This window comes from Lutra lutra, chromosome 10, assembly GCF_902655055.1.
Source record: "Lutra lutra chromosome 10, mLutLut1.2, whole genome shotgun sequence".
NCBI lineage: Eukaryota > Metazoa > Chordata > Mammalia > Carnivora > Mustelidae > Lutra > Lutra lutra.
The window spans coordinates 83,321,206-83,334,923 of NC_062287.1; positions in this window are offsets into that span (position 1 = coordinate 83,321,206).

Genomic DNA, 13,718 nt, shown 5'->3' on the forward strand with positions numbered 1-13,718 from the left:
CAGGGTTCAACCTATGAATGCTGGGGATCACAAACATTCACTGATAGCATGGCCAGTAAGAAAGGAGTATAGAGAAACTTCCTTACCAACCAAATAAAAGGAAATCTGTAATTTAAAATGGTTGGCAATTTCAGATTTCTATCAGAATCAAGAAGATGTAAACAAACAAAATCTTAGCTGAATATAATCAATTATGAAAATTCAGTTAATGATTTATATACATATGCTGGTAGAAACATTTTCAAACTGTCTCAGGAATTTGCATTTGATTCATTTATATTCACTACAACAAAAAAGGTACTGCAATTTATAAGGTACCTCCAGGCATTTCATTTGTTAGACTGATTTATAGTAAATGGGCTTATTCTAGCATTAAAAAAGAGTAGTCCTTGCTGTATGCCACTAAAATAAATTAATCAAGCAATTTCAAATTGAATTTTCACACCACAATCTTGTTTTGTTTTCTCACATATCTAAAATAATAGCATCTATCATCATTTAAAACCAATAATATGATTTGTGCTTTGCAGAAACCAACAAATTAAAAACCAAAACTTTGCATTAGTAGCAAAAGAAACAGCCAACAATGTTTAAGAAAACAGTATGATCTTTCCTTCACTGTTACTGTTAACACTTGAAATCTGGGAGCAAATGGAGCCTAGTACAATTTTGTGATTGGTTTAAAAGCTATAACACTTCAGGACAATGCAAATGGGTTCTCACATTAAAAAGACATTAAATCGTTCAGTAGTTTAGAAGAAAAGGCATACAACTGCTCTTGAATTTTAAAATATATTTCTGTGAAAAATTACCTCTGAGTTGTAGGAGACCCTAAGGCTATTTTGATGTACCCCTTCATGTGTGCTGTGATAGCAGCCTTCCCCAGGCTTTCCAGGGTTGAGAAAGACAGCACTCCTGCTGTGCAAAATATTTAAAGTGAGTGATTAATCATGAGCTCTGTCATAGGCATATGAAGCGATGAAGATGGAAACACTGAAAAACCGAGTGGCTCTGTGGAGGAGGTGTAATCAACCCTTGATTAATTCTGCTAATGGAAAGAAGTGTTGTGAATAACACAAACATCATTAAATGCCAAATGACTACAAGCCTAAGTTTGTCCCAAAAATATAAGTTGAAATTTTAAGATATGAAACACATTTTTCTCCCATGGAACTGTTACCCGTGAGGATGGATCTAATATTTAATCCAAACATTACCTTCAAAAGAATAATGCTTGCAGTGGTAAAGAAGTTAGAGCAACAACATTTGCCAAAGGGAAATACATTCCAGATACCTCGCTTCTAGAATAAGCATGGTTTTCTACATATTGCCCCAATGCATATAATCCCTAGCCTTAACACACAGGGACTAAAAATATAAAGGTGAAAACTGTTGGAAAATAAAAATCCTGCTGGAGTTTCCAAAAGTCACTGAAGATAGTTGGGTCTGATAAAAACAGATCAAAGTAATCCAAGCTTATTAAAGATTTTTCTTTTACAGGTATATAAACAGGGCTGATAGCACATATACACTCATCAACACAGGCAGAACAGCCCCCTATTCACCAGCCATTTTTATCCAGCCTTGCAGAATGAATCTTCATTCAAGTTTTCAACAAATAATGTTCAGCAGGCATTATGTCCCAGGCAGTATGCTAGATGGACGGTCAACAAAACAAACCTGGTCACTGCCCTCATGGACTAAAGTATCCAACAACTCTTGCCACATAAATTCTCAGTAAATAAAACTATTGTTTTCCTTTCCCCTCATCCTCTTTTAGCTTGTTTACTCTTCTGCTAAATGGGAATAATGATACATATCTTAGAGCATTAGTAAGATTAAGAGTTCTAATAAAATTCCAAAAAATGTTCATTGATTCTGAAATCTCCCTGGACTGAGCAGCCAGCTGCTAAAATATCGACTTATATTAAAAAGGGGAGTGAGGTATAAGCATTTAGGGCAACATGCAGCTGTCATTTCCTCTACAATGGGAAGTACAAATAAGAAAAGAAATCAAATCTAGTATGAAATCCAATGGGGAAAGATAGGATTTTAGGAGTTTAACTAATGGCTGTCATTATTTAAGAACATGAAAGAAGTGAAATAAAAGTGCATGAGATTCCCAAGGAGATTATTCCAAGTTTAGTGCCAACACAGAAGAATCTAAAAAAGGTTGGGAAAATGACCAAAAAAAAAAAAGTACAAAATTTAAAATGATACTTGATGACATCTTTCTTGGGAAAGAAGGCAGGAAAATGCCCAGTCAATGAATCAGAGATTATTCTCAAATATTTCTACTGGGTCCCTTATCATTCATATTTATTGGTAGGTTTTATCACTGTGGAAATAAGAATCACAAGGTTTTGACAACCTACACACAAACATCCAAGCTTCTAGAATTCTACGTGGAGGATTTTGTTATTTCTTATTTGGGACCATGTATATGGAAAATGAATTTCCAGATTTCCATCACTTGTCTTTCTGAGTATACAAAACAGTTATATTCTCAATGCCCAGTTGAAATAAACAAATATATAGTTATGCTCATGTATAAAAAACACAGGTGAGGACAAGAAAAGATTTCTTTAGCCTCTTCTATGTATAAATGAATTAAAGCCCAACTGGAAAAAAGGAACATATACCAAAAGCCAGAAATATTCTGAAAAAGAAAATGGGAAAGTTTTAGCTCACTCTGATAATTCAACAGGGTGAAAAGCTAAATTAGTTTGGGACTGAAGAAAAAGCATAAACATCAATAGAATGTAACAGAGAATTCAAACTTGTATGTAAATCCATTTGATAAATGAGTTTTTCAAGTAAATGGGTCAAAAAGAATAGATTATTCAATAAATCATAAGGCAACTAGATAACCAATTAAGAAAATGAAAGAAGACAAAACCAGAGAGGGAGACAAACCATAAGAGACTCTTAATCTCAGAAAACAAACAGAGGGTTGCTGGAGTGGAGGAGGATGGCTGAGTGATTGACATTGAGAAGGCTATGTGTTGTGGTGAGTGCTAGGTATTGTGTAAGACTGATGAATCACAGAACTGTACCACTGAAACAAATAATGCATTCTATGTTAAGAAAAAAGAAAGAAAAGTAAGTCAGATCCCTATCTAATTTGTAGCAATTAAGTACTTTCCAAAAAGATCTAAGATGTAAACAACTTAGAAAAATAAATCCATGTGGTCCCAATAGTTTATTTTTGCTTTTGTTTCCTTTGTCTGAGGAGACATATCTAGAAAAATGTTGGTATAGCTGATGTCAGAAAAATTACTGTGGGTGCTCTTTTCTAGGACTTTTATGGTTTCAGGTCTCACATTTAGGTCCTCAAACCATTTTGAGCTTATTTTTATGTATGGTGTAAGAAAGTGGTCCAGTTTTCCTAGTACCATCTGCTGAAGAGATGGTCTTTTTCCCATTGCATATTCTTTCCTGGTCTGTTGAAGATTAATTAACCATATAATTGTGGGTTTATGTCTGGGCTCCCTATTCTGGCCTATTGATCTGTCTATTTTTCTGCCAGTATTTTACAAAAAAAAAAAAAATACTGTTTTGATTACTACAGCTTTGTAATATAACTTAAGTCTGGAATTGTGATACCTCTAGTTCTGTTTTTCTTTTTCAATATTGCTTTGGCTCTTCAGGGTCTTTTGTGATTCCATACAAATTTTGGGATTATTTGTTCTTGTTCTGTAAAAAATGCTGTTGGCATTTTGATTAGTGACTGCATGAATAAATCTATAGATTGCTTTAGGTTATATAGATGTTTTAACAATATTTGTTCTTCCAATCCATGAGTATGGAATGTCTTTCCATTTGTTTGTTGTTGGCTTCAATTTTTTTCATCAAAGTTGGTTTTTTCTCCCCGAGATTTTATTTATTTATTTATTTATTTAAACAGTGAGCATGAAGAGAGGGAGGGATAGAAGAAGATAGAGAGAGAAACTCAAGAGACTCTGTGCCTAGCACAGAGCCCAAAGTGGTCCTCAATCTCACAACCCTCATCATGACCTGGGCCGAAATCAAGAGTCAGACACTTAACATACTGAGCCACCCAGGTGCCCTTATCAATGTTTTATAGTCTTCAGAGCACAGGTCTTTCAAAGTACAACTTTTTCAAAATAAAAAGCTCTACACAGCAAAGGAAACAACCAAAAAATAAAAGACAACCTACTGAGTGTGAGAAGATATCTGCAAATGACATATCTGATAAAGGATAAGTATCCAAACTATATAAAGAACTGATAAAACTCAACACCAAATAAACAAATGACCCGGGCGCCTGGGTGGCTCAGTGGGTTAAGCCGCTGCCTTCGGCTCAGGTCATGATCTCAGGGTCCTGGGATCGAGGCCCGCATCGGGCTCTCTGCTCAGCAGGGAGCCTGCTTCCCTCTCTCTCTCTCTCTGCCTGCCTCTCCATCTACTTGTGATCTCTCTCTGTCAAATAAATAAATAAAAATCTTTAAAAAAAAAAAAAAAAAAAAAAAAAAAAAAAAAAAAAAAACAAATGACCCAACTAAAAATGGGCAGAAGACATGAACAGACATTTTTGCAAAGAAGACATACAGATGGCCAACCGATATATGAAAAAATGTTCAACAGAAGTCATCATAAGGAAAATGCAAATCAAAACTGCCCTGAGATGTCACCTCACACCCGTCAAGAAAGTGAATATCAAAAACATTAGAAACAACAAGTGCTGGTGTCTTGCCATTTGCAACAACATGGATAGATCTAGTGAGTATAACGCTAACAGAAATAAACCAGTCAGAGAAAGACAAATACCATGATTTCGCTTATATGTGAAATTTAAGAGACCAAACAAAGGGGGAAAAAAGACACAAACCAAAACAAAACAGACTCTTAACTATAAAAAACAAGAAGGAGGGTTGGGAGGCAGGGGGTAGGGTGGGTGAAATAGGTGAAGGGGATTAAGAGTACATCTATCTTAATGTAATCAGATTACACCCGAGTAATACTTGGAATGCTGAATCACTATATAATGCACCTGAAACTAATACAATAACATATGCTAACGACCTGGACTTAAAATAAAAAGTATTTTAAAAATGTAAATAAAGCCCTGAGTGTTCTAGAAGAAAGAACCAATAAATGCATTCAAAATTTGAGACTAGAAAAGGCCTTTCTAAGCAAGATAAAATTTAGAAGTCATATGACATCATCAAAAAAAAGCATTCATTAAAAAAATAATACTCGGGGCATCTGAGTGGCTCAATCATAAGTATCTGGCTTCAGCTCAGGTCATGATCTCAGGGTCCTGGGATTGAGCCCCATATTAGTCTCCCTGCTCAGCGGGAAGCTTGCTTCTTCCTCTCCCACTCTCCCTGTTTATGTTCCCTCTCTTGCTGGGTCTTTCACTGTCAAATATATAAATAAAATCTTAAAAGAAAAAGTAATAATAATAATACTCCAAAAAAAAAAAAAAGTAATTCTCCAGACGGAAGGAAATTATTTATAATACATATGTGGAAGGAATCATTTCTTTAAAATAGAAGTTATATGAATCAAGTTTAAGACAAGTAACCTAATAAAAATAAGCAAAGGATATAAACATATAATTTTTAAAAAATAAAAACAAATGGTCAGTAAGCATGGAAAAACTCATAATTCAAGAAATGCAAACCAAAACAAGATTTATTTCCACCTATAAGATGAACAAAAATTTTTAAAGTTTAACCATGACCAATACTGACACTGTTGGCAGAAGTATAAATTAATGCAACATTTTGAAGGCAATTTGAAAACACCTAAAATTTAAAGTATATGTAAGCTTGGACCTAGTGGGCCATTGGAAGCAAAAGTCAACCAAGATGAATCTATAGGGTGTTTACTATAGCTGAAAATGGGAACATACATTTCAGCATTATAGATCTTACTAAATAAAATATGGCAGACCCAAACTATGAAATACCATGCAGCCCATAACACAAGGATGGAGATCTATATTAGCTGATAATGGAAAGATTGTTAAGCCATATCGTTGAGTTACAAAAGCAAGTGCAGAATAATGTATAAAGCATGATCCTTCTGTGTGAATAAAAAAACAGAAAAATTTATATTTGCTGGTTAATGCATAACTTCTTTTCTTGCAAAAGGAAGGAAGGATGAAAAACTACTAATAGTACCTGTAGACAAACGACTGGAAGTCATTTAGAACCTTTCTATACTATCTGGGCTTACTGTAAGCAGGTAAAACCTCATTTTTTTTATGTCATAGCATTATGGGCAGTTTCCTAAAATATATTTTACCATATCTTTAAAAATAAGCAATGTTATTTAACATTAAGATATTATGTCAATTATTTGGAACTCAATAAATCATCTACTTCACAGGATAAGGCTAAGAAACCTCCATCTAATCACACATGTGGCTGCATGTTCCCAGTTCCTATTTTCAGCTGACCATGAGGAAAAAAGGAACATAGATGGGATTTTTTTGTTAATAAGGAAATTGGTAATATATAGCCCCATTTAATTAAAAGATCTGAAAATACCATCATATACCTATTAGTTTGCCTATAGAATTTCCTTAATAAAATATTCTACTGTTTAAAAATAAATAAAAATAAAAATAAATAAAATATTCTACTGAGATCTAAGGAAGTCCTAAATCTAGAGTCCAGAAAGGTCTCTGCACAAAGGCAGTTGTGTGAGTTAAGCTTAGGCTGAAAGACTGGCCCAATATGATAGCAAGAGTGAATAGTAAGTATTTGAAGTCTGAGTGGAGCAAAAAAGTTTTAAAATAGAACAGCATTTTCTTTAACAAATGAATTGCAACAAAGAAAATAAGGATGGAGGGGAAACCAATACATTATATATCCACTGCAACAAACTAATAAAAAATTACCCCCTTCTTCACCCACCCTATGTAATTTAACTTTGTAGTGTTTTCCAATCTGACACTGTGACTTAGCAATGTTACCTGCTTTGGCCAAAAGAATAAGATAGAAATGATGGTATGCCACATCTAAGCCCAAACTTGGAGAGACTTGCATGCTACTCTTTGTTGTCTCACTACTTTGCCATGGCTATGGGAACACACCTGGGATAGCTTACTGGATGGTGACAGGCATATGGATTAGGGCCAAATCATCTGTATCACCCCAGGTAGGGGCAGTCCACATAGCCAACAGCCAGACAAACCCGGATATGCTAATGAACCCAGACAAGATCAACAGAGTTGCCAAACTCACACAATACGTTGTGTTAGAAAGAAACAGACCCCAGATGGAGTCCATTTTGCTATGCCCCACCAAGACTTAATACCTAACTTTCAGTCTCCCCCAACAGTGAAATTTTAAACCAATCAGTCTGAAATTTCTTAATCAGCAGCAATGAGGTAATATGCATGATAAGATCCCCTGCCTTCTAAGGGAAGGTAATCTTGCTGGAAATAACCCAGTCTTCTAACTTTCTCATCCCACCCTCCTTCTGCCTATGAAAACCTTCCATTTTGTATAATTCAGATCTCTTTGCTAAATGAGATGCTGCCTGATTCATGAACTGAATAAAGCCAATTACATCTTCACATTTCCTTAGTTGCATTTTGTTCTTTTAACAATTAGCAATAACGCCTTTTTGTTTTTACCTCAGAAGTATCGTGGGTCTTGTTATAACACATTACTGAAGTAATAGATAAATGATACATCCACCAAATTGTAATACAGAGATCTTATGTTTTGATTTGAACAAAGTGTTAAAATAAATGTGAGTCAATTCAGAAACCTCAAACAGTGACTGGGTATTTGCTGACATTATGGAAATATTCCTTTTTTCCCTCCCATGATGACATTATTGAGTTGCAACTCATTTTTTTGCAATGTGATAATAGTATTGTAACTGTATATCTTAAGACTCCGAATCTCTTAAAGACACATACTAAAATGATATGATGCTTCGGATTCGGTTGAAAATAATCTGTGGATCAGCGTGATGATAAGGATGGGGAAATGATGTTTCCAAAGTTGATAATCATCAAGGATGGGTGATGACTACTTGGGGCTTAATACCATTTTCTCTACTTTGATGTGTTTGCAATTTTCCATAATTAATAAGACATGCAAAATACAGGCTTTCATCAAAAGCAAACTATCAAAACAACAGTACATCAGGAGAAAAAAACATATAGATTAGTTGAAATCAAACTGGTCTAGTATTAAATAGACCATTTATTCATTCTCAAAAAATATATGTATGCCTAGTATCTGTCAAGTACTGGAAATACAAGAGTGAACAAAACAAACAAAAGTACTTGCTCATAAATGAACTTGCATTCTAATGGGGAAGCAGATAATAAATAAATAAGTAAATGCATTATATATCAGACAGTGATCAGTGCTATGGAGAAAAATAAAGCAGGGAAGTGGTACTGGGGATGCAAGGAATCAGGGGAAAGAAGTTTTCAATTTTAAAGAGGGTGGCAAAGAAGGGGCTAGCCGATAATGTAGCACCCGAGTAAAAATGAGAGGAAAAGTAAATGCCTGATAACTTACAAAATGGAAAAATAATGAATTTCCCATACACTTAGAAACCCTAGCATTAGCCTCTCATACTGCAATGTAGCCTTTAAAGACGTTCATATGTCAGTCTTGCAATATGGATCTATTTTTTTGGTTTTATTTTGTTTTGCTTGCTTCATTCTCAAAAACTGAACATTTACCAGCCCTATTTCAAATTCCTCAGGAAACCTCACTGTAGCACTTTATGTTCTACATTCATTTATATAGATACTTGAATAACCTCAATAAGTTGCATTTTATAGAGAATGCAAAACTAAACATGGGACTGCACACTCTGTCTATATCAAGAATGTAATTAGCATCCTTCATTTCAATTGCTACTACATGACCCCAAATTACTGTCCATACTGAATTACTGTAACAGGCTTCCAAAAAGACACACTGCTTCTGCCCTTACCTATAGTCTGTTCCCAAGACAATAGCCAGAATGAACTTTCTTAAAAAAAAAAAAAAAAAAAGAAAGAAAGAAAGAAATATTTTATTTATTTATTTTAGAGAGAGAGCATGAGCAGCGGGAGGGGCAGAACGAGAAGGAGAGAGAGAATCCCAAGTAGACTCCTCAGTAGGCACAGAACCCAATACAGGGCTCAATCTCACAACCCTGAGATCATGACCTGAGCTGAAATCAATAGTCAGACACTTAACCAATTGAAGCCACCCAGGCACCCCCAGAATGAACTTTCTAAAATATAAGTCAATTTCATCACTCTTCTTTTCTCTCTAAACTCTCTAAAACCTTCCTATTTTAGAGAAACATTCAGAATCCTGACAACATCCTAAGAGGCACTATTTACACTGCATCCCCCATCATTCACCTCTAGCCAGTTCCTACTACCCTTATCCTCATCCATTCTATTCTAGGTGCACTGACATCCCTCACATTCCTCACTCATCCCAGACATGCCTCCAACTTCGGTATTTTATACCTCTGCCTGGAGAACTTTTCACCAGATAGCCACATTGCTAACTCCCTCTTCTTCAGGTCTTTGCTCAGATAATATCTTCTCAGTAAAAGTAAAACAATACCTCTTCTACAAACTTGACCTTGGGTTAACATATTCCCACTGTTCCCTAGAAATCTGATAAAGAGAGAAGAGTAGCTGTGCTACTAAGAAACTGTGCTTATGGTAAAAACAACTCCTGATTGGTAAGTAGCATCTGGATTGAAAGTTACGTATATGAACTATAAATTCCTGTTTGGAATCTATAGCTTCTGATGTCCCTGAAAGGGTTAACTTTTGTAAATAAGCATACATGTATGTTTGAACATAAATGTTCCCGTTTGAAGGAACATGTATGTTCCTGTTCTTCGGATTGTAACATGTGAGATACCAGGTCATTTTTGGAACACAAGGCTTCGAAGCCAGCGTGGATTTTGTACTTACCCAATTAAATCTCCCCTCCTCATTCCAGAGCTAAAACTTGGGTGAGGGTGCATAAAGACTGGTTCCTGGATGACCATACAGATTGTTTCAAGATCTCCCACTGAAGAGAAACATTTGACTTCTTTGCTGGCATGCTATTTTCCTGACCAATATCTCCGTAAATGAGGCTTATTTTAAGTCTGGCCTATGGTAGTTTCATTGAACCTAAGATTTCCAAGTGGTAATTACACCCAGAGCTGAAGAGTAAACAGGCTGGAGATCAACCATGAAGCAGACAGACAGGAATGTGGGAGAACTAAAAAGGCCCTGAAGAAGATATATGGGCATGTGGACAGTCCAGGAATGAAACACTAAAGGTCAGGAGCTAAAGTCTGTAGGCACTAAAAGGAGCAACTCTGAGTAAGCTCATCTACACAGCTTCCCTCCCATTACCCCCCCCCCCACACACACACACACATCTAGAATGTCTGCATTCTGTTTCCTGACCTTTGGATGTATCCTGTAGAACAAACTCTTAAACTCCTTACTACTGCTTCTTGCACTTGCTGGTGGAAATCACATTTGTCTGCACCTAGCTGGAATGGAGGCCACAGCCAATTAGTAGCAATTCCTGGGCGCATCCTGACAAAACACAGTGGCTGAGTCAGCCTTAAACCAAGCCAGAGCACCTCATACCAACACAACTCTGGCAACAGATGGATCATGTGAGAAACTACGGCTCCAGGTCCAGAATGTTGGGTCTGGGAACTCAAGATCTAGCTCTCGGAATTCCTCCTTCTCCTCCCCTCCTTTCTTTTCTGGCCAGATCCCTCATCACCCACCCTCCGTCCAAATATTCTCTGGCCATCACAAAGTAGGGGCCATGTTCTGATATGTTCTTGGCTTAATCTCTCAGTTTATATGAAGGGAATTTTTGAAATTGGATGGAAAAAATATTTCTGACTATACTTTGAAGGCAAAGGCAAAAGGTAACCAATAAAATCTTTCTGGCATTAGCCCCTATGGTTATATTTCTGTTTTCACTAGGGAGAAGTTTATAATCTTTAGGAATGTTCTGGTGAGTTTGGTTTCCTAATCAGCCAGTGGGGCATGCCAGCAAGGGAATACCCCTCTTCCATAGACCCTTCACAATATAACTCCTATCTGCTTCTCTAGCTTCATCAACCTCCACTCCAGAATCTTCCTATCCTGCCTACTTCTGATATGCTGCACTTCTCACCATTACTTCAACACACTAGTCTTTTCATACCTCTCTGCTTTGTTAAATAGTATTTTCTCTGCCTGGCATAAAATTTTCCATCTCACTTTCTCTATTTGACTTGGAAAAGGTCCCTGTAGGCTAGATGAGTCTCTTGACCTAAAGTCATCTTTGCTGTAGGTGTCCCTCTCTCTAGCAAGTTCTTCTTCCTCTTTCCCTTCAGACATGCCCATATCTTCATTACATGTTCCTTGAATTATTCAATTTTTTGAATTCCAACTTTTCCTAGTGGAATTTTGACCAACAACATTTACAAAAATGTATTGAACTTTTTTTTTTGTCAGGTTTTTGTTCTTTTTTAACGAAGATTATACTTGGCTCAAAAGTGAAGACTTAATTATTTTATCTATTTGTTCAGTAGTTTAACAAGTATTTACAAGTTCCTCCACTATTTCAGCCATTGTACTAGAACCCCAGGGATAAAATGACAAGCAAGAAAGACCATGGCCTAATGGAATTTATTGTCTACTGGGGTTCATTAAAAGACTTTCTTGGGATTTCTTAATTTGGAAGGCCATATCACACATCATGACAAACATTTTTTTAATGTATTAGTAAAAGTTATGAAAGTAGTCTTACAAGTTTATATTTGACATTACTGGACACAAATAGTACAGGTAACTCATAAATTGCTATGATTTTATAGCAGTTATGCTTATTGAGGACTTTAAGAAACAAATTTTTCAACTACAATGAAATATTTATGAATACCCAACTTAATAATGAAGTCAACATTTAATTATTCATTAATTTGGACTTTATTTTTTAGTTCTGGATTTATTAATTTGAATTTCTGAATTTGGATTTTTGGTTTTATTTTCACATTTTAGAATTTTTGGTAGACATAATAATATTCACCAACATCTGGCCCTTCTCACCTCTGGGCAAAGAGAAAGCTATACTTCTCAGTCCCTACAGTTGAGCAAACCCATGTGATTAACTGGCCCTGCCCAAATGAAAAGTAAGTGACAGGCAGAGAAAAGCTCATGCTAAGTTCAAGCTCTCTCTTGTTCTAACTTGGTAATCAGGCAAACTGATTTTTTTACATAATGCAATGTAAGAGATGGTGGAGGTTCTATCAGCCTGGGTTCTCAAAGGACTTTGCCTAGCATAGAATGCCCTTTCTCTCATCCTTAGCTAGCCATGAACATGTAACATAAACTAGAAATAAAGTCTTGTGCATTAATGCCCTAAGACTTGGGAAATAATTGCTACTGCACCACAATCTAACCAATGCTGACTAGTACAAAGCCCCATTTTGGTTTTTTGGTCTTTTACATTTTCTGAGGCCCTGCCTTCAAGCCTTAGACACCCTGCCAGCAATACCTAATAAAGGAAAAAATCCTAACCCTAGTAGGGAACTAGTAGATCAAAAGAGAAGTTAACATAAAATTTAATAAATGCAATTCATTCAACAAAGAGTTATTGAGCTCATACTATACAGAATGAAGATGAGGTCAACTTCCCCTAATCTCATGAGTGGCATGAGAGTGTTCGGATACTGGGACAGATTCAGAGTCTACTAAGTTGGAGAAAGAAGGATGGATGCTCTATAGATAAACACTAGTGTCTGCTACAGGGCAGCCAGTTCAAAGCTATAGTGGCTTCTTCTGCCCATGGTCCCAAAGAAAATAAGGATAAGACACTTACGATACTAAAGAAATGATTATTTCTCTAGGAAGATACACTGAGACACTGCATTGTGTTGTTTTAGTCTCCAGGCTATTAAGAGAGGCTACAGAGGATGGGCTTCTATAAGGAAAAAGAGGTCATTCCATTAAAGAGAGGAAAACACTTTCTCTTCAAGTGGGGTTTGAGAGAAAAAGAACCTGGCTACTTGAGAGATGACCCTAATCGGGGGGAAAAAAAGAAGAGAAAGAACACAAGAAAAAAGTTCTTAAAGCTTCTGGCCTATTCTTTCTCTCTTTGGCTGCTAGTAATTCTACAGTTAAAACACTACCTTGCATAATGTTCCCTAGGAAGCTGAAAGAATGGGGCTCAGGCTCTTTTTTCTGTTGATATTTGTACTTTTAAAAAATACAGTTATCTATATATTGCAACAAAAGCAAGCAACAATCCCTTTTTAATTGGCTCAGCTGAGGTCAATTTACAAAAAATTCACCAATTTTAAGTTTATAATTTAAAGAGTTTTAAAGGCATAAAAGTTGTATAACCATCACTATCATCAAGATATAAAACATTTAACTCACCCAAAAGAGTTCTTTTTTTCTCTTTGATATGCACTCTCTTTCCAATGTGGCCTTAAAAATGTTTACCATCCTCAATTCCACAAGTGGACTCTCATTAGATTGCATCAAAGATAGTAACTGCATACCATTGCTAGTGATTTGTTTGGGAACAAATATGAAAATCTAATTAATTCTGGCCTAGGACAGGACTGCCATAGACTTCTGGGAAAGAATGGCCATCTTCTTCTTGTCCTAGTACAGTAACTGATGCTAAATGAGACATCTTGCCATAAAAATATGGAGAACTGGACAAAATTTATGAAAGAACAGTTTTCAGACT